The following is a 23,053-nucleotide window of genomic DNA, read 5'->3' on the forward strand; positions in this document are numbered from 1 at the left end:
CAAGAACATGAAATTAAAAAAAAAAAACAAAAAAAACCCCCAACCTGCTGAGAAAACTCGTCAAATAGGAGCCAACACACACCATGCAGACCTCATGCAGTGTCCCCGCTCAGAGATGTCACAGCCCTCATCGGTTTTGCTGCCGTAATATTCCTCCAGGAAAGGAAGGCTTAGCAGACACCATGCCAGTCAATCTGACGACTGCTGACAGCCCCAGGAAGCGTATGAATGGGATACTGATGCCCAGACTCAATGAGTGCTGACAAATCCAGATAATAAAATTGCTGCAAGGAAGAACTGCCTAAGTGCATGTAAATACCTAAAGGATCCATACATGCATACACAAATATACATCCCCTATGCTGTATCTACTATGAGAAGAGACAGACAGCATCGAGGCTGGATGACTTGCATGCCTGAAGTAGTGGCGTAAGGCACAAAATGAGCTTAACCACCCGACAGTTGCATAATCTCTTAATATTGTGTCACTGCTATATTATATAACACAATTAAAAATTAGACACAATAAAATAGTAGTGTAGCATGGAATACAGTCAGACATTGTCTGCATGTTCACTGGGCAATAAAACCACCTAGGAATGGCATGACACCAAGAGAGAAGAAAGAAGGTCCTGAGGTTTAACCATGGAACTGGGAGGAGGACTGCTGAGTCCTGTCCCTGGTTCTGTCTCAGATTGTGTGTCTTGCTCACGGAGCCCCCACAACTCCCACCTGACTTCAGTTGAAGCTTCCAGGACTCAATAGCTCTCAGGAAGTCACACAAAGAATCACATGTTCAGCATTAGCCTCCCCTTTTGGGCATACACAAAAAGAGGTTCAGGACCTCCCAGTTGTGAGAACCTAACACATGAGGGCAGGGTCAAAGATTTGTCCCTTTGCTCCTAATGGTCCTGTTTACATGCCAGTTTTGCCAATAACAACAACAATTTCAAAAACCCATGGAAGGAGAAATGCAGATAAGTATGACATTTAGGCAGAAATGTCTTTAAATAGATTGTTTTTCAAAGTTTTCCAAGAGGCTTCAGTGCCTCTTTTAATTGCTCAACAATATCAGGATTACTGAAGATACTTTTCACACACCAGTGGGGAAAATGGGAGCTGCGGAAATGAAGAACTGCTATTTTTCGTCGCAGTACTGAAAGTACTACTCAATTTTTAATTTTGTTCAATCTTGCTGTTATTGGTGGAAAAGCAAAGGGGAAGCGGGGGGTGGGGTGGGGTGGAGGGAGGTCCTTTAAAATATAATCCAAAGATTCATGTTTCATAAAGGAATCCAGACAGTGGTGTAAACTCACGTTTTTGTTACTGTCAAGAACATTATGGAAGCTGACAGCCAAATTACCAATTAATGGGCTTCCCACTGTTAGCCCAGCTAAACAGCAGTGTTCCTTGTATGATACAGTGGCTAATTAAAGGCTCATCACTTGGGCCATAATCTGGGGTGACAGTGGTTTTCCAAATGTAAAACCAGACCCATACATAATAATCCTGGACTTCAAAGAAGTAAAGGAAGAAAGGGAGAAGGGTGAAAGATGGATGCCATCTGGTTTTGTCTTTGCTTCTTTGTAAGATAAATCATAGTATTCTAACAAATGCAAGGTCATCTACAACTTCATGACCGTCACACTGCTATTTCTTGGGGCCACCTAGAACTTCACTGAGAGCAGGGACAGAACTCAAATCCTCCTGCTGCAAAAGTGAACAATGAGTGAATCTCCATCAGCTGTTACTAGTAGAGGGGCCTAGAATACTCAGATAAGTGGTTCTGATTCCATCAAGTAGCAATGGTGACATCCTAGCCAAAGCATTGTGAGATATCTTATCTGGCCATAGAAATTGTCATTCTGAAGAATCCAAAAGTGCTTTACAGCACAATATGTAGAGTGATCACCTCATTCAACACTGAAATGCAGCTATTTTCTATAGTACAATAGGGCTCAAAATGTGCTTACCACTGTCCAAACAGAGGGAGACAGTCCCTGCTCATCAGCTACCTAGGAATCCTCTAGTTCATTAGGAGTTTCAAATTCAAAGTTAACACCACAGACTGCAGCAAGACTTACCACGTACAGTGTAAGAGGAAACTGCTACAGCCTTTGGCATTTAATATTGGGATACAGAAATAGGCCAATACACAAAGTTACACACAAACATCAATGACTTTCAGAGGAGCAGAACAAATTCAGAAATTCCAACCAAAGTTTCAGATAACAGTAGCAATCTCTGATATGTAAGGTCAATCCAAGGACATTTCTCTTATGGCAGGTATGCCACAGGGAATTGAGTGGCCATAAATGGAGTAGCCCAACAGTGGTCCATGCTGGATGTCTCATGGACATGTGTTAAACCCCCCATGATGTACCAACAAGCTTTCTACAATGAAGCTTGCAGAAGGAAAAAGGACACATGCAGGCTCGGTTGCTAAGTGGTTTTCTGGCCATTTGCTTTGTTTTTAAAAGTTGTTTTCTCCAGAGGGCATCTCTGGATGGAAAAGCAGTTCCTGAATAGAGCTGGAAGGACAGAAACTGCAGATTCCAGGGACTTCTGGGTACTCAATTCAGAAGCCACATCTGCCACATTAAGAGGCTGATTATAAACAATTGACTTTCCTAGGGACTAAGGAGACACTGCACTTCTTAATAACAACTGCATCTTACATTTCAAGAATGCCTCAACAAGGATCAGTTAGTTTGAATGACTATAGTTCCAAAATTTATAAATAAGAGAAAACCCACCCCTTTACCCACCACTGAAATGCATCTGCCTCTGCAGCGGAACGTGGTTCAACAGTATATGCCAATACTGTGAAATGAACCATGACCTCATACATACAGACACCACCGTCATCAGTACCACTTGAACCAGGCACCTTCAACTAAAAGCACAATCCCCTGCCAATTGTGTTAAAGCTGTTTCTCAGCTATTAGTAAGTAGCAATCTCTCTTCACTGGGGCCAGTTACTAGAAAGTGAGATGGTGACACAGACTTGGGCCTTGCCTGCATTACACAGTTTTGTTGACAACATAGTAATGGTGGACACACTGCAATGCTCCTTCTGAAGATAAACTCTCCTGCCTTGCCAACAAAATAAAACCACCTAGACGAAAGATGTAGAGCTTTTTGTGGCAAAGTTATATCGACAAAATGTCAGTGTAGACACTGTGCTTTGTTATGTCACTGTAAATGGCTTCCAGGAGGTAAATGGCTTCCCACAATGCCCATCCTGACCACTCTCACCAGCAGTTCAAACTCCACTGCCCTGCATCTAGGTACACAGACATCCGCCCCTCCCCCTTTAAAGGCCTGGGAATTCCTGAAAATCCACTTCCTATTTGTGTAACCCACACACCTCCTGGGTGTGGTGTTCTGTTCCATCTAGTGGCGACGAGAGAGAGAGCGTTTAATGAGCTTGCTCTACAGCCCTAGCTAAGAGCCATATGGCTTTTAACTCATGCAGGAGAGGCTCATGCATTTAGCTGCAGGAGTCCCAGGTTCAATCCTTCCCGCCAACAACCAGGGTCTGTTGGTGTTACATTTGCTTGGCATAGACAGCTCACATTGCATATTTCCAGCTGACCATGGTGGCTCCACGCAGCAAACACTCTCTGGCTTGGAGCACACCTGAGTTGTTGCATCTGCTGGCACTATGGGGAGAGGAGGCTGTGCCGTCCCAGCTCCACTGGATAAGGGCTATGAATGGGACACAGAATCACAGGGTTTGAAGAGACCTCTGGAGGTCGTCTAGTCCAACCCCCTGCTCAAAGCAGGACCAACACCAACTAAATCACCCCAGCCAGGGCTTTGTCAAGCCTGACCTTAAAACCTCTAAGGCTGGAGATTCCACCACCTCCCTAGGTAACCCATTCCAGTGCTTCACCATCCTCCTAGTAAAATAGTGTTTCCTAATATCCAACCTAGACCTCCCCCACTGCAACTTGAGACCATTGCTTCTTGTTCTGTCACCTGCCACCACTGAGAACAGCCTAGCTCCATCCTCTTTGGAACCACTCTTCAGGTAGTTGAAGGCTGCTATCAAATCCCCCCTCACCCTTCTCTTCTGTAGACTAAACAAGCCCAGTGTCATCCGTGAACGTGCTGAGGGTGCAATCTATCCCATCGTCCAGGTCATTAATAAAGATCAAGTATCAGAGGGGTAGCCATATTAGTCTGGATCTGTAAAAGCAGCAAAAAGTCCTGTGGCACCTTTATAGACTAACAGACGTTTTGGAGCATGAGCTTTCGTGGGTGAATACCCACTGCGTCGGATGCATGTCATCCGACGAAGTGGGTATTCACCCACGAAAGCTCATGCTCCAAAACGTCTGTTAGTCTATAAGGTGCCACAGGACTCTTTGCTGCTTTTATTAATAAAGATGTTGAATAAAACCAGCCCCAGGACCGACACCTGGAGCACTCCGCTTGAGACCGGCTGCCAACTAGACATATCAGTGCTGTGCAAAGCTAAAGGAGCTGAGGCAGGCGCACCAGAAGGCAAGGGAGTCAAGCCATCATTCTGGTGCTGTGCCAAAGACCTGCCACTTCTATAAAGAGCTGGACGCCACCCTCAGCGGCAACCCCACCTCCACCGCCAAGCCCTGTGGATACTTCAGTGGGGCTGAAGATAGCAGACAGCGGACTCAACCCCGAGGATGAAGTCATGGATGAGGATGGAGGATGATGTGGGGCACACGGCAGGGTTATCTGGTGGTGTGGCGAGTCAGGACCTCTTTTCCACTCAAGAGGGGTCTAGCCAGTCCCAGAAGTCCATCTCTGGGGTGCATGATGCAGGAGAGGAGAGCTTTGGTAAGTGATCTTTTTGAATGGATGCTGCTTGGTTAGATGAGGTAGAGCTGTCCTTTGCTTTGTATATTCTAGAAGAGGGTGAAGGGATAGAAGTGTACACGACTAGCTGTGTTTGCATGTGCTTCACATTCCCCTGTGCAGCTATGCTGTGCAGCAGAACAGTGTGCTAATGCACACCAAGATTTCATGCGAATCCTCCAGAGAGATCTCTAGGAAACTTTCCTTGCTTGGCAGAGCTGCTTTGTTCCTTCCCCCATTGTACGAAACTTTCTCGCACCAATCAGCTATCGCTTGTGCAGAGAACGAAGCAGCACACAGGTGAGCAGCATAGGGACACAATTTGAAGCTGCATGCATGCAGAAGATGCACCCTTCCAACCTTGCTTACCCTCAGGAGTGAGATACAGGCTTCAATGACCCATGCCTGTGGAAAATGGTGGCAGAATTTACAATATTTTCCCTAGTCGACTGCAGTGATCCCCTTAATAAAACACCTAGACGCTCTTCCCCATCTTGAGCACCGCCCCTGGAGCCAAATTCACCATGTTTAGAGTGTTTGCCGAGCTGTGTGCTTGCCAAGGGACAGTGAGAAACTGATTTGTATTTAAAATGAGGTGTATTTTACTATAATGAGTCAATGCTGTGCGTGAACTAACAATCATGCTTTTGTTTATTGTTTCTTGTGCTTCTGTAGATGTGGCCTTCAGTGGAACCCCCTACATACTAGCAGAGCACCTCCGCCAGATAAGGAAGCGACCAAGGAGGGCATGTTCCGAAAGGTGTGCCAATCCTCAGAGGCCAAAAAACAAGAACGCAGGGAGTGGAGAGAGAGCCTGAAGGAAAACATTAAAATAGACAGGCAGGACAGAAAGGAGAGCCGGGGTGAATTGTAATGGGCCAGAAATGGATGCTAAAAATGATGGAGGAGCAAACATAGATGTTGAAATCCCTAATCATGCTGCAAGCAGAATACATGCATGCTCACCCCCACTCCCCGCAGCTAATACAAAACAGCTTTCTATGCCCTCCCCAGATTCCTCCCACACATTCCTTGCAACTTCCCGCCATGTCTTGGTACCCCGTTCACTCCACCCCGCGGACACCTTCCAAAATGATAACTGGACTTATACACATCTATGAGAGCCTATACTGCCCTTCACAGTTATCTCCCTTCCCACCAAGCCTTGAGTGTGTGTTGTTAATTGGTATTTAATAAAAACAAACTCTCTGAAAGATAACCAATCTTTATTTTTCTACAAAACACGGTAGTTGCTTCTGGCTTTAACACATAGTCGTAATTTCATCATTTGCTGACTACAAATCCCGGTCAGTCTAAAGCCCAGGGAATGATGGGAGGGAAAAAAACTGCATCATGGGATGTTGATCCACTCCACCTTCCCACAACTCCTAGCTGCAGAAGGTACCGAATAGCACAGTGGGATAGTTACCCACAGCGCACTGCTCTCACTGTCGATGCTAGAGCACCAACTGTGGATGCGCTCCACAGATAGGAGTGTTGTATCAACATGCACTCATGAAGTAATTATACCGAGTTTTGATTGTCAGCATAACTTGCATCAACAAAACTGTGTATTGTATACAAGGCCTCTGCTGTTATATTACAAGAACACAATGCTTTAGGAAAGGAAGTGAAAATCAATCTGTGAAAAAGCTACAGAGGGAATAAAGAGAGGGGAATTTAAGACAACGACGTAAATACCCATTCTGAAATTTAGCCGGGATAATACAGCTAATACACTTACCCGTAATGATCCTCTACGTGAAATGGGACTTTTAATGAGCACAAGCGGTCTTACATCTCATTGGAAAGATCCCACCTCCTAAAGCACAGTGTCCCACAAAGAATACAGGCTCAACATGGGCCCTTGGAGAAAGCAGGCACCATTCTTGTTGACTTCAATGGGAAACAAGTTTGCTATATTGCCAGGCTTTATTTAGCCTCCTAGGAAGAGCACCCCAGAGTGAGTAGCCAGAATCACTTCCAGCAGCATGCTTAGTTGTCTTTGGTCTGCTCTCATCCAAGAACTGACCCAGCCCAATCCTGCTCAGGTGGAGATCGGACTGAATCACATCACAAGGGGGCCTTGCCGTATCGCTAGAGAGGTGGGATTGTCATTTCCACTTCCTTCTGCCTGGCCATGGGTAGTCTTTGGGGGTTGTCAGGAGTGCTGATCTAATATTCTCCTCTATCAGCACCCCTTGCCTGATATAGCTTTCTGGATGTGACATGTCCTGTCATTTTTCATATGGGAAAAAAAATGAAAGCACAATCAGCCCCCAAAGATGATATAATGGGATCTTCAAAGAGGGGAGGAAACAGCAGCAGCATTTCTGATTCTCAGTGTGGTGGAGAGGGCAAAGGGGAATTGACCAGAGGAGACTCAGAGACCTAGATCTTTAAGGGCCACATATGAAGAACAGGCTTTGCAGATAGAAAGTGGCCCATTCTGTTACCAAGGTAGATTGCCTGAGGCTGACCTCACCATGCTGGTGGCTCTTCTTACTAACTATGCCCATACAAATGAAACCAAAAAGCCTAGGTGACTCCTTTGGCTCTGATGATTTTAAATATGGCACACACAGCTGGTGCCCACATCCTCCTCAGCCATCCCTGCAGTCGGTTGCCTGGGGTACAACAGTCGTCATTTCCCTGACTCAGGACTTCACAGGCTGCAGCCCAAAAGGCAGAGGGCACTGCTGTTCCTGCTCAGGCACAATGCTAGGCTGCTTTCTGAGTCTGGGGGCCACAATGAAGAGGTTACCACTGTAGCCCTGGGACCACCATGCTCATTCACTAACAGCCTAGCCCTGAACTTCTTTTCCACCTCTCAGGCCCCTGCACTCCAAAACATTTGAGACCTCATTGTGAGCAATCTCTCCCATGCTGCCCTTTACACCTAGAATGAGTCTTTTGGCAAGGCCACTGCCTTTGTTTCTTTGGATTCCCCTCCGCCCCGCCATCCAACAGAGACCTACATCTGCTCACGCACCGACAAAGAATAAGCTAATGGCTCAGTAGAGGGCAAGCTAGGGATACTTCTACATACAGAACAAAGTAACGAGACATGTGGCTGCCATCCCCCTGATCCTCATTTTCCCTTTCCCCACCCTTAAGATGTCCATGGTTTTTCACAGTTATAAACTCTTTGAGCACAGATAGTGTCATCAGCACCAGGCACATTGCTGGCACTACTGTAATACAGATAACAGTAGTGAAGCCTTAAAGGAGCTCCCGTCAGACCTAAACTTGCAGAAATCATAGAATCTCAGGGTTGGAAGGGACCTCAGGAGGTCATCTAGTCCAACCCCCTGCTCAGAGCAGGACCAAACCCAACTGAATCATCCCAGTCAGGGCTTTGTCAAGCCTGACCTTAAAAACCTCTAAGGAAGGAGATTCCACCACCTCCCTAGGTAACCCATTCCAGTGCTTCACCACCCTACTAGTGAAAAAGTTTTTCCTAATATCCAACCTAAACCTCCCCCTGAGATATATATGAGAGTGCCACATTAAGCAGTCTTATACTTCCCATCACCACTTGTTACCACAAACTTTGCTCCTGGAGGCCTCAGATGACATCACCCTCCAGTGTGGGGGGCATCATAAGCAGCCACCAGAGAAGCTATTGTGATGTTACAAACACATTGGGCAGAATCGCTGAATGTCTCAGGCAGAAACAGGAACCCAATTATATAAGAGAAATATTTGATTTAGTCACAAATACTTATGTGTGTGCATGCGCACATGCACTTATATGCCTGTCTATCTTTATTATTGAAGGGTAAGTTCAATTTAGGGCTATATATAAAGATGACCTACTGGGTTTGACTGTAATAAAAACAGAAGGTGGATGGGGGTGGGAGATGAACTGGGAATTTAATTCTCTCTTGATACATACAATGAAAACAAAACCCTAGCACAGATTCAATGGCTGGCTGAGCACACTTGCAATTTTCCTCCCCATTTATCACAAAATATAAAGATAAACCACATTAAAAATTCACCTGCATTGTCACCTCTCCCCCTGTCATCCATCTTTTCAAATACACAGTATACAAATTACTGCCCTTAAGGGTGCAATTTCATTTTGTTTGCCTCAGAATTATCACTGTCGATAGCTATTATGGTAAGGCCAATTTTCCCTGCAAGGATTCAGAAAACCTGCAGTTTAGAAGTTTGTTTTGGTTTGGATTCTTAATTTTACCACTGCGCAAAAAATATAAATAAAGAGAATGAATGTAGAAAAAAGGAAGACCGAGAGACAGGCAGGCAGACAGACACAGGCAGACAGGACAGAAAAAGGAAGAGAGACATAAGAGAGACACAGAGGAGAGGGAAAGAGAATAGACTCACATTTGTATTACACTATTACAAACCCTTTGATTGCTCTAATTACACCTAAAGGAAAACAAAACCCCTCTGCTGGTACCAAGCACATGAATAATTAACTGGAAAGGAAGGAAGGCAGGAAAGCTACAAACAACCCAAACAATCTTGAATTGCAGACAGGTTTCTGAGGAACCAGGAGAGCATAGAATCATAGGACTAGAAGAAACCTCAAGCTGTCATCCAGACCAGTTCCCCGTACTCATGGCAGGACTAAGTATTATCTAGACCAGGGGTGGTCAATCTGCAGCCCGCGGGCAGCATGCGGCCCATCAGGATAATCCACTGGCAGGCCGCGAGACAGTTTGTTTACATTGACTGTCTGCAGGCACGGCTGCTGGCAGCTCCCAGTGGCTGTAGTTCACCGTTCCCGGCCAATGGGAGCTGCAGGAAGGAGCTGGGGAGGAAAATTGCTGGCCACCACTTCCCGCAGCTGGCCACCACTTCCTTCCTCCTTGTAACAACCTTTTATGTACTTGAAAACTGTTATGTCCCCTCTCAGTCTTCTCTTCTCCAGACTAAACAAACCCATTTTTTTTAATCTTCTCTTATAGGTCATGTTTTTTAGACCTTTGATCGTTGCTGTTACTCTTCTCTGGACTTTCCCCAATTTGTCCACATCTTTCCTGAAATGTGGATCCCAGAACTGAACACAATATTCCAGTTGAGGCTTAATTATCTTGAACTGCAGGCAGGTTCTTGAGGAACCAGAAGAGCATATCATTGCTGAGGTTCCCCCCACCCTTTTCCTTGTTGTGTTTCAAGTCAGCTGAAGAGCTGATATTAAGCATCTTGTCTCTCCTCAGCCCCTTCCCCTCCCCGCCCCCATTATTCTTGACCTGCAGTCAGCCCACCTCAGGCTATGATTTTGTTAGCTCCTCAGTTTAAGCTGCATTAGGCCTGCAGTGTATTTGGATGGAAGTTCCTCCTACGAAAATCCAAGATGATGCATGCACAAAGGGATGTTGGAGAGTTAGTAGGTGGTAAGACATAAATAATGCCCCAACAGGGTGCTAGATGGAGCTGTCTTTCAGACTGGCTGTAGAAATTATGATCCTATGTAGCCATTAAAGATGCTGTGGTACTTTTCACATGAGAAAGGGTGTTAGCGCCAACATCCTGGCCTAATTCTAACCTTAGGGATTCTTTGGAATGAAAGGCACCAGGCATTAAAGCTAGAGGATAGTATTTTTCTAGCAGTATTTTTCTGTCTAAATTGGGATTTGACCTCAAATGACTTCCCTAATTGGAACAGAAAATCTGCCTCATTGGGGGTTTTGGGACTTATTCAACACACTAGCCAATGCCAAAGGAAAGATTACCAAATGTTGACCGAATGGTCTGATCCAGTTATGCAGGACTCATAATATTAGATTGGATACAGTCATTGGGCCAGCTCTGATATGACAGAAGGTGTGTTACCAAACCTGACGGACCAATGACCTGATATTGTCTGAAGAAACTCCTTGCATCCTTATACTGGGGTACTAAAATTCCTGGAAATACAATCCCCATGTCACACAAAAAGTGGAGCAAAAAATAAATAAGCATTGAGTTAATAACTATTACAGGGAGAGCCACAGCTTGTGACGTATTCATTATAATTTCATCCATTTTATTGAACCATCAGAGAAAAAAGGAAAAATGAATGTTCACAAAAAGGTACAAATGGAAGCTGGCAATGGATTTGTTCTTCTCCTCTGAATGGGGGGGGGGCAACGGGGGAAGGGGCTCCTTGCCGCTCAGTGGAATGAAAACCCTAACTTGTAATTAATTGAGTGATCAAAAGGAAGACTGGATTTTGATTTTTTTTTACTGATATGTCAGAGCAACACTGCCATGAGCCCCTCGCACACATCAAATAACCGGCGGCTAAGTAAAGCAATTTTCAAATTATGAATGTTTAGTGAAGTAAATGAGTGTGTTCAATAAGGTGGCAGGCAAAAAAAAAATCCTATGTCTAGTTATTTATTTATTTTACCTCTGGAAATAAAAGCCGTTTAGAGTGCAGAACTGCATTTGCTCCATGCTCCATGATGGATTAGCTCTGGTAAGCTGAAATAAACAGCCATTCGTCTTACTGCCCATGTTGGCTCTGGGTGTACTGCACAGAGCAATAAGATGAAAACCCACAGCCTGTAACCTGGGGCCGTGCACTGGAAACGTTTGCAAAAAGGTGTGGGCACAAGAGGGAACCCTAAATGGCTTTTGGAGCAGCAAAGTTCTCCCATTTGTACCCTCCCTCTATCTCACTTAGCCCTAACACCCTCCCTGCTGATAACCACACAGGAAAGGTCAGTAACAATTGCCCTTAACCAGCTGTCTTGGAAAGATCATGATCAGTGGACAGATAATCTCTTGCCTCTCGTCACAATAAATCCCAAAGCACTTCACAGGTTGTGCACACAAAAATACTGAAGACTGAAATGCAGCCACCTCTGGGGTGAGAAGACTGACATGCAGTAGCAGCATATAATTTTGTTCAAGGACACTGAGTAAGGCTACTCCTGTTACGGAAAGTGTCCTAGAGTCTTCAGTGTCAGCACAGAGCAGCCAGGTATTTAAAGTCTCTTCTAACAGACCTACAACACAGTAACGTGTATGGAACGCAAGTTACAGCAGCTAAGTCTCCATTGTATACACTGGCTTTACACTGCTCTACCTCCACTGGCAGAGGTTATACTGCTAATTTACACCTATGTAAGTGTAACCCTTCTGCCCCTCTGAGTTGGCAGCAACAAGGGCCGGGTTCAGTATCCAGGGGTTCCGTTTCAATAACACAGTGCAAAACCGGCTCGAGCCCCCACCCAGTGACCTGGGACAATTACATACCACCCCCCCACCCCCGGGCGCCTCTAGGAGGCAATACTTCCCCACTTGCAAGCACGGAATCTGAGTGTAGCAAAATCCTTTTAATAAAGGAGGGAAACAATGCGGCATGACGTTGAAGAAACACCACAAACAGGATTATAACACACACCATAAGCAACAAAAACCCACCTCCAAGTACATTTGGCAATGTCCTTTCCCCCTTAGGGTCTTAAGTCCAATCACCCCAAAGTCCAACAACCCGAAAGTCTCTGGTCAGTGCCACCCCAGAGTTCAAAAGTTTATCTGCAGAGTTTTACACACACACCCCCAGCATGGGTGGAAATGCGGGGGGGCACACACAAACACAGTGTTAAGGGGCACCTTACGTGGGCCAGGGCAAACTGCTCCGCCTCTCCGTGGAGTTCTGCTGCAGCCTTCCCCACGACCAGCTCCATTACACCAGCTATGCCACTACTCCAGCTGACCCGTGAGCCGCTCCAGCCATCCCCGCAAACCGCTCCACTCCGCTCACTGTTCCATGGGCTGCTCCAACCGCTGCAAACTGCTCCGCTCTGCCAGCTGCTTGGCAATAGATCTTCAGGCTCCCCCACTAGTTAACACAGAACTCAGTGATCTTAGCTCAGTAAGCTTAGCTCATTTAGTGATTTCAGCTTGTAGTAGGGGAGCCCCAGGGCTGGTGCACTACTGCCCCAATGTGAATTCAGCTCAGCAGCCTCTCGATGGACTGCTAATGGAATCAAAATTAGCTCTGCTCTTCAACAGTGGAGAGAGAAGGATGTGCAATGGGTGTTCTAGGCTCTCGAAAGGGGCCCATACCATAAGGTACACACACCAGTCCCCAACCTCTCTCATTTCACTGGGTTTTGGCACCCATGTCCCTTGTCTAGCAAGTGCTACTTAAGTGATGGTAAGACTCTGTCATAAAGCAGTCTCAGTTCCTCATTCACATAATCAGGGTTACACCACTTTATTCCTCCTGCCCCAATAACAAAGAAATTGGGGATCCCAAAGCTGTCAAAATAACCATCCCAGGCTGCTGTGGTCTATGCTAGGTGGCATGGGGGGTGCCAATGCAAATAACTGAAATGCCATTGCAAATACCTGAAATTCCTTTCCACACTCCCCATAATTCACCACCAGATGTCAGGGTAGAGCTCATCCTGACTCTGCTTACATAAGCAAGAGGAGGCTCAGGCCTCCTATATAGATATATGACAGGAGGATAAAGAGTAGAGATTAGCCCTGCTGGAATCTGAACTGGTTCCAGGGATTCTTTCCAGTTCAATGCTGAGCTATCCCTTCCACAGCATCATTTTCGTCTCGAATTTAAAAGGACCCAGAAGAAACTGCATCTCCTGCAGCCCATTCCAGTGCCCCAATCACCCCTGAACCACAAGAGAGGTATCTCCAGTGCTTCTCCTGTACTACTCCCCCTCCTTTCTGTTCCAGCTGCCATTCTTAACATCTGGAGCAAGGAAAGGGCAGGGTAGAGAGGATCGGGTATTACTGAGAAATTCTGAAACAAAGCAGATAACAACACAGCTATATACAGATATGACTTTCCTTATATTATGACAAATCTGTACCTGCTACATCCAGGCATCACAGGTGCCAGCTGGATTACACACAAGGCACTTGGGGATAAATGAACCCCACATAGGCCTGTACCAAAGATAAATGAAAATCTCCATTAGCTGTAGCAGTAGAATGGTTTATAGTCTCTGTGGGACGGCCAGCCACTACAGGGAGACAATCACAAACACTTGATTAGACCAGATTCTGTCTAACACACACACATACCAACCAGTACATTATAGTGAGCTCTGCTACTGCCACAAGGTATCCATTCTACACTGAACACGTTGATGCATTCCACTTTCCATGATGCAGCACCCACTGCTAAACTATTAGCTACACTGTTGAAGTGCCAGGGGGAGTGTGCCCATTGCCTCTCACCTTCTGGGATGGAGCTGGCAGGAATTGAGAGGCAGTTATCAGGGCCTGTGAAAAATGTACGGGGACTTTCAAGTCAAAAAGGAAGAGAGAGAGAGAAATCTTTCCTTCCACCATCTGGAAGTGCTATGCAGGATCATGGTCAGCATAGAAGGAGGGAGGACCCAGCCTGACATTCAGAGTGATGACAGACAGGAGAGAACTGTGCCAGAGAGGAGGGTTCCTTGATGCTGGATGTGAAGGGAAATAAGGAGATCCTACAGACCCTCCTTGCTCCAAAACAGGAAGATTGTGTTTCCATTGTCTCTCCGCTCCAGAGTTGCCTAAGGCAGTGGTTCTCAACCAGGGGTACGTGTACCCCTGGGGGTAGCAGAGGTCTTCTAAGGGGTACATCAACCCATCTAAATATTTGCCTAGTTTTACAACAGGCTACAGAAAAAGCACTAGCAAAGTCAGTACAAACTAAAATTTCATATAGACAATTACTTATTTATATTGCTCTATATACAGTACTATATAGTGAAATGTAAGTGCGATATTTATATTCCAGTTGATTTATTTTATAATTATATGGAAAACATGAGAAAGCAATTTTTCATTAATAGTGTGCTTATATATTTTTATGTCTGATTTTGTAAGCCAGTAGTGTTTAAGTGAGGTGAAACTTGGGGGTACACAAGACAAATCAGACTCCTGAAAGGGCTACAGTAGTCTGCAAAGGTTGAGAGCCACAGGCCTAACACACTGGAAGAGGTGAATGGGCTCCAGAAACGTACAACTTACTACACTTAAAACTGCCTTCACCAAACAAGGACACTCATCCAGAGAGGTATCACATCATGGAATGGGCCCCCCAAATAACTCGAGAGAACCTGCTTCAATACAGGAAAAAAAACAAAAAAAACCCTTCTGACACACCTCTAGTTGTTCCCACCCACCCCACACTGGAACAATTAAACAATTAAAAAACAAATCATTAAACAATTATCATTAAACAATTAAAAAAACATACTTAATAGAAACCCCAACTGAAAAAAGGCTTTGCCAAACCCCCTCTTCTGGCCTTCAAACAACCCCCGAACTTCGCCAAGCTCATCATCAGGTGCAAGCTCTCCACAGGCCAGGTCCCATCAACTTAAAGCACCACCAGACACTGCCAGAACAGATGCAAAAGCTGCAGACACTGCCACAATGGTCACTACTCCCCCTCAACACATCTTTCAAGATCCATGGGTCTGACACATGGCTATCATAACATGGGCTGTACCTCCTCCAGTGCACTAAATGCCCAATAATAACCAGGGATGTGAAACCAGACAATCATTACACTCCCAAATCAACTCTCACAGAAAAATAATAAAAGACAAAAATAGTACATCACCCCTGGGCAAACATTTTTCACAAAATGATCACTACGTATCTGACCTCTCAGTCCTCCCCCTCAAAAGGAACCAGCACAACCCCTTCAATAGACATAAAATGGCCATATTGGGTCAGCCCAATGGTCCATCTAACCCAGTAGCCTGTCTTCCCACAGTGGCCAATGCCAGGTGATTAGAGAGAATGAACAGAGCAGGTAATCACAAGACAAATCAGACTCCTGAAAGGGCTACAGTAGTCTGCAAAGGTTGAGAGCCACAGGCCTAACACACTGGAAGAGGTGAATGGGCTCCAGAAACGTACAACTTACTACACTTAAAACTGCCTTCACCAAACAAGGACACTCATCCAGAGAGGTATCACATCATGGAATGGGCCCCCCAAATAACTCGAGAGAACCTGCTTCAATACAGGAAAAAACAAAAACCCTTCTGACACACCTCTAGTTGTTCCCACCCACCCCACACTGGAACAATTAAACAATTAAAAAACAAATCATTAAACAATTATCATTAAACAATTAAAAAAACATACTTAATAGAAACCCCAACTGAAAAAAGGCTTTGCCAAACCCCCTCTTCTGGCCTTCAAACAACCCCCGAACTTCGCCAAGCTCATCATCAGGTGCAAGCTCTCCACAGGCCAGGTCCCACCAACTTAAAGCACCACCAGACACTGCCAGAACAGATGCAAAAGCTGCAGACACTGCCACAATGGTCACTACTCCCCCTCAACACATCTTTCAAGATCCATGGGTCTGACACATGGCTATCATAACATGGGCTGTACCTCCTCCAGTGCACTAAATGCCCAATAATAACCAGGGATGTGAAACCAGACAATCATTACACTCCCAAATCAACTCTCACAGAAAAATAATAAAAGACAAAAATAGTACATCACCCCTGGGCAAACATTTTTCACAAAATGATCACTACGTATCTGACCTCTCAGTCCTCCCCCTCAAAAGGAACCAGCACAACCCCTTCAATAGACATAAAATGGCCATATTGGGTCAGCCCAATGGTCCATCTAACCCAGTAGCCTGTCTTCCCACAGTGGCCAATGCCAGGTGATTAGAGAGAATGAACAGAGCAGGTAATCAACAACTGTCACCTATTCCCAGCTTCTAGCAAACAGAGGCTAGGGACACTTCAGAGCAGGGGCGGGCAAACCTTTTGGACTGAGTGCCGCATCAGGTTTCAGAAATTGTATGAAGGGCCCGTTAGGGGAGGGAGTCATGGCCCGCCCTCCCATCTGTCCCCCCCCCCCCCAGGACTCCTGACCCATCCAACCCCCCCACCAGTCCCTGATAGCGCCCCGGGACCTCTGCCCTATCCACAAACCCCGCTCCCCGTCCCCTGACTGCTCCCGGACCCCTGCCCCTGACTGCCCCCTGCTGCCCATCCAACCCCTCCTCTCATTCCTGATGGCCCCCAGGACCCCTGCCCCATCCAACCACCCCTTCTCCTGGCCCCTGACTGCCCCCTGCCGCCTCATCCAACCCCCTCCTTCCTGACTGCCCCCGGGACCCCTGGCCCCCTTCAACTCCCTGTGTCCGCCCCAACCCCTATCCACATCCCCACCCCCTGACCACCACCCTGAACTGCCCTCTATCCAACTCCTCCTGCTCTCTGCCCCCTTACCGCGCTGCCTGGAGCACTGGTGGCTGGCGGTGCTACAGCCGCACCACCCAGCTGGAGCTGGGCCATGCCGCCGCTGCCACCGCGCAGCTCAGAGCACTGGCTCAGGCCCGGCTCTTCAGCTGCGCTGCCCCAGGAGCTCACAACCCCACCGCACAGAGCATTGTGCCGGTGGCAGAGCGAGCTGAGACTGCAGGGGAGGGGGAACAGCAGGGGACGGGACGGGACGGGACGGGGCCTAGCCTCCCGGGCCAGGAGCTCAGGGGCCGGGCAGGACAGTCCCACGGGCCAGATGTGGCCCACGGGCCAAAGTTTGCCCACCTCTGCTTCAGAGCATGGCTTTGCATCTCTGCCCATCCTGGCTAATAGCCATTGATGGACCTATCCTCCATGAATTTATCTAGATCTTTTTTGAATCCTGTTATAGTCTTGGCCTTCATAACATCCTCTGGCAAAGAGTTCCACAGGTTGACTGTGCATTGTGTGAAGAAATACTTCCTTTTGTTTGTTTTAAACCTGCTGCCTATTAATTTCATTTGGTGATCCCTAGTTGTTATGTTATGAGGAGTAAATAGACTTCTTTATTTACTTTCTCTACACCAATCGTGATTTTATAGACCTTTATCATACCCTCCCTTAGGCGTCTCTTTTCCAAGCAGAAAAGTCCCAGTCTTATTAATCTCTCCTCATACAGAAGCCGTTCCATACCACTAATCACTTTTGTTGCCCGTTTCTGTCCCTTTTCCAATTTCAGTACATCTTTTTTGGGATGGGGCGACCACATCTGCACACAGTGTGCAAGATGTGAACATACTATGGATTTATATACAGGCAATATGATATTTTCTGTCTTATTATCTATCCCTTTCTTAATGATTCCGAACATTCTGTTAACTTTTTTGACTACTGCTGCACATTGAGTGGATGTTTTCAGAGAACTACCCACAATAACTTCAAGATCTCTTTCTTGAGTGGTAACAGCTAATTTAGACCCCATTATTTTATATATAATTAGGAGTATGTTTTCCAGCGTGCATTACTTTGCATTTATCAACATTGAATTTCATCTGCCATTTTGTTGCTCAGTCACCCAGTTTTGTGAGATCCCTTTGTAACTCTTCGCAATCTGCTTTGGATTTAACTATCTTGAGTAGCTTGGTATCATCTGTAAGCTTTGCCAGTGCCACCTCACTGTTTACCCCTTTTTCCACATCATTTATGAATATGTTGAACAGTACTGGTCCCAGTACAGACCTCTGTGGGACACCACTAATTTACCTCTCACCTTTCTGAGAACTGACCATTTCATTCCTACCTTTTGTTTCCTATATTTTAACCAGTTACTGATCCACGAGTGGACCTTCTCTCTTATCCCATGACAGCTAAGTACACCATATCCACTGGATCACCCTTGTCCACGTGCTTGTTGACCCCCCTCAAAGAATTCTAGTAGATTGGTGAGGCATGATTACAAAAACCATATTGACTTTTCCCCAACAAATCATGTTCATCTATGTGTCTGATAATTCTGTTCTTTACTGTACTTTCAATCAATTTGCCTGGCCCTGAAGTTAGGCTCACCAGCCTGTAATTGCCGGAATCACCTCTGGAGCCTTTTTTAAAGCCTGGGAGCTTGAATTCATAATTTTGCTAGACACTAAAAATCCCGGTTTTAATAAAGACACTGGATTTACAATAATCTGTAATCCACTAACCTACCTTTTTTTTTCTATGACTACAGAGTATTAATGGGCCACTTCATCTTGAATGGTCAATACCTGTTAACTACTTATGCTAAACAATCTGATCCACTCTGTATTTAGCTGTGACACTCTGAGTACCTTTCCCTGATGTGCAGAAGATCTCTGCATAACTCAAAAGTTTGTCTCTTTTACCAACAGCAGTTGGTCCAATAAAAGATATCAGCTCACCCACACTGTCCCCCAGAAACACAGACACCTCTGCAGCTCCACACTGGAGAGAGACAGCCCAGCTCACACCGAACTGCGCCCTTACCAATCAGAATCCAAAACAGGCCACCAATCACATGTGTATCAAATTAAAAAAATGTATTAAGGTGATGTTTTTAAAAAGTGAACGGCACAGAGTTTAAGCAGGGGGTGCAAAGTTCGGTTTAAGATCCGGTGTCACAAGGAATATATAATCTGCAATATCCCCGATTGGGGGTAAAAGGTTGACGGGTCAAAGTACAGACATTGTACAGACATTGAGATATGAGGGTATGTTGATCATATAATGAATATGTTCAGGTGTGGAGCCTAATGAGTGGAAACGATGATGAGGGTGGATTGACCCTCATTTGGTGAGATTTAACCTTCAGTGAGTTTATGGTTCCAGTTCATATGGTCCAACAGACAAAGTCTCTTGGTCCCTTTCTCATAGTCGAAGCACGATATTGCTCCAGTTCATGCCTCCTGGTACTGTCAGTGGTCGGTGATGTGTTACTACACACACTCCTACCATACACCTTCCCAGTATCCTCCCTCTACCCCTCAGGCTCTTGGAAGATCATCCTGCTGTCTGGGTGGTGAGGGAAGAAATGTAGGAGTTAGTTGATGGGTACAGAGTACTGGAGAGGAACCATAACAGGGAGGCTACTTAGGGTTGATCATTCCGACCATGGTTGGAGTCTGATGCAGTATTATATTAAACAGTAAATCCAGGTGACACTGCTATCTATCAATTCCACCTACACGTATTCACCTGTCACTAGTCCCTAACAAGGGGCTTAATGTGCATAAACAGTCAAAAAATCATCTCCAATTAAGTTCTATTTGGGCGAGTCAATGTTAACAAACAGCTACCACCCTGCACACACCCCTCGATGCCCATCCCATAGCCCCACAGCATGTCAGAGAGACCCGTCACACAACAAAGGAAACAGACACACACATACCCCTCTGCCCCCAATCAAAAAGCCCTATAAGCTAAAGGATCCCAGCAATTACACTGTTAAAAGCCATCAGCCTCCATGTCAGGTATATAGCTGGCTGCTATATCTCTGCTAATTCTGTGGCTACCTGAACTTTGTCCTGGCTCCTCCCAGTAAAGCCCTCATAAAGGAAATCACCTAAAATACAGAGCAGTAATAAGACCCATCCCTTTTCTCAGTTCTGTTTTTGGATTTGCTCTTTGACGCTGGCTCCCATTGCAAAAGGAGGCCACCACATGGATGAACAATTAGCATTGGTTTTGTGCTACTGAGAACAGCCTGGAGGTCCTGATTTTGGCTCTGGACAAATCCATTAAAGAGAGGAAGCTCCCAGTGAAAAGGTCAAGACTCTCTTCTCTGATGAACTCCCTTTTCAAGGGAATGAGGTAAAACTTCCCAGAGGTTTGGAAGGGAAAAATTAAGATGTGAGAGCCCAGACCTAGCTGGCTCCGCATAAACCTTCGGGCCTGGGATTCACCCACCATCACACATCACTCTCTGTCTAGACCTCTCAGCCTCCTCTCCTGCAACCCCTCCCTCTCTGTCTGGGAATTCCTATCTTACAAGGCTTGGCTGTAACAGACACCTCAGGCCTGATTCAGATCTCACTCCTGATAAGCCCCAGTGTGAGGGAGTGGAGAATCAGGTCCCACTTCTCACAGTCATTCAGGGGCTTCATCATCATGTGCTGGGTGATGTCTAATCCAGCCTTTGCTGCAAGGGCAGATAGCCCCTTCTCCATGCAGGGGGGTTCCCTGAAGCCATTTGAACCCACCAGCCTCTCAGTGGGACTGTCCGACAGTCCCCCTCTTCTCACAGATTTTACACTTTGTGTTTCACCCTTGTTTAATTAGTTTACTTTGGACTTGCAGCTGTTCTCCCCCCTTTTTAACCAGCTGAGAAATAACTTTGTTATAGCTCCCCACCCATCATACCACCATATCCCTTAAAATAAACCTATCAACACTAACTACCTCACCTACCCCACCAGCTTTGTGTTTCCCACCTTTGCCTCTGTTCCCATAAACCCAGGGTACACATCGCTGCCCAGACGTATCTGGAGTTTGGAGAGTAGGGTAAGTGTCAACAGTCAGTACAGATTTTCAAGGGCTGTCTCGCCACCTGGCTTTGGTGAGGACTAATTCTTCAGACACAGGCCCTCTGCCCTGCATTCGTCCTGAGTAGGGTGACCAGATGTCCCGATTTTATAGGGACAGTCCCATTTTTGGGGTCTTTTTCTTATATAGGCTCCTATTACCTCCCACCCCCTGGCCCGATTTTTCATACTTGCTGTCTGGTCACTCTATTCCCGAGCTGAGCTTTAAAGCACCCTAATGGTCCTCTCATGCCCAGGCTTCGGAGCTGCAACTTCGCATGGGAAGGCACCAGACTGACAAGTTAAATGAAAAATAAAACAAACAAAAAAACAATCAGCAGAGTTTCAGCTACACACCCCGTCTGTCTCTCTCTAGCCAGATCTGGAAGGATTATCATCAGATGGTGCTGAGAGAGCATAGGGCAGGAGCTGCTGTAAGCTACATCTACAGTGCAGAGCATACATGCACACTCTTCACGTTGCTAACACAACATGATAGAGACCAGACTGCTCCCATATGGACTCAAGAGGATTCCAATGTCAGTGGGGTCAGCTCCTGTGCATAACAATGAGGCTCATTCCCCCTGCAGTTTCAGATAGTTATGATTCTTCTTCACTGTCCCCAAAGGCATAAGGTGTTGTTGTGTGCTATTAAACAACTGCCAGGTTCCAACCCAGAGAAGGCTGCATTTTCTGTGCACAGCTGGTAAAGTGCTTTAGAATCTTTCACAATAAAGGTGCTAGAACAAGGCAAGAGATTATTAACATGAGCATTGCCAACATTAAACAATTAATGCCATCTTTGTCGATCAGGATAAACTCCAGCGACACATCATTGTGCCACTGCATCAGTCTGACACAACACAGCACATCAAAACGTCACCCTGCAAGGCAAAACCTCAATGCGATGAACATTCAAAGGACCCACAAGTTAGTCCGGGAATGATGAAAGTCTCACAGGCAGTGCTAGAGAGTCACAGGACTGCCCCACTAAAAGCAGGATGCTCCCAGAAATATCAGAGCATCTGACAGTTTTTAGCAGGTCACAACAGCTGTTGGGCAGTGCAGACTCTGCCAGCTGGCTGCTTAGGGTAGAACTCAGCTTTCAGATGACAGCACTGGGGAACAGTTAATTTGCTCTGCAGCCCTGGAGAATGGAGCTGACAGGGGAACTGCTTCTGGGTGCAATTCAATCTACTAAACCAACACGCAAACAGCATCCCTATGGAGAAAGAAGGGCTGGTCTCCAAAGTCAAGCAACACGGAGAAATGCCAGAGTCTTGAGATTGAGGCATGTTCTTGCTCTTCACTGCAGCACTCTGCTAGCAGCTCTATGAAAGAGCCTGCAGAGCAAAGTGTATTCAGATGTCCAGGTGGTGACCAGACTCTAAAGGTTTGGAGGTTTCATTTTAGTACCTTGTGAACCTCAGTGTTGTTTAACTTATTATGGATTATTTTAATTTTTTACCCTGCAAACCATTTCACAAAGAAGGGCTTTACAGTATCATCTTCCCCATTTTACAACTACACACACAGGATCAGAAATCACTGGATCAATTTTCAGAGGAGCTGAGCACATAACTCCAAAGTGAACTTGACAATACACTGACTAATTTAATGTAGGGAGAAACAATTCTTACTAAACACTTAGGACTTATACAGGACTTTTCATCAACAGATCTCCAAGGGTACAACAAAGCAAGGTAAAGGACATTATCCTAATATTACATAAGGGGAAACTGAGGCACCAAGGGGAAGTGAGTTCCCCAAGGACACAAAAAAGTAACTGGTAGTGTTGGGAATAGAATACAGGTCTCTTGATCTCCCGTCCAGAACACACACTGGACCAACCATGCTGCCTCAGGTATATATAGCAGTGTTTTTATGGACTTTGACACAACTGGGAGGTTGATAGATTCTATCACAGAAGTGGCTCCATTCCAGGGATGCTATTTGTACATATTTTGC

At 45.8% G+C, this 23,053-nt stretch overlaps 1 protein-coding gene across 11 annotated transcripts in view; it reads right to left on the reverse strand.

The window, feature by feature from the left end:
• The window catches only part of NRXN3 (neurexin 3), a 1,505,977-nt gene that overhangs the window by 678,509 nt on the left and 804,415 nt on the right, over positions 1–23,053 (reverse strand). The gene's annotated exons all lie outside the window — the stretch shown is intronic.

This window comes from Mauremys reevesii, linkage group 4, assembly GCF_016161935.1.
Source record: "Mauremys reevesii isolate NIE-2019 linkage group 4, ASM1616193v1, whole genome shotgun sequence".
NCBI lineage: Eukaryota > Metazoa > Chordata > Testudines > Geoemydidae > Mauremys > Mauremys reevesii.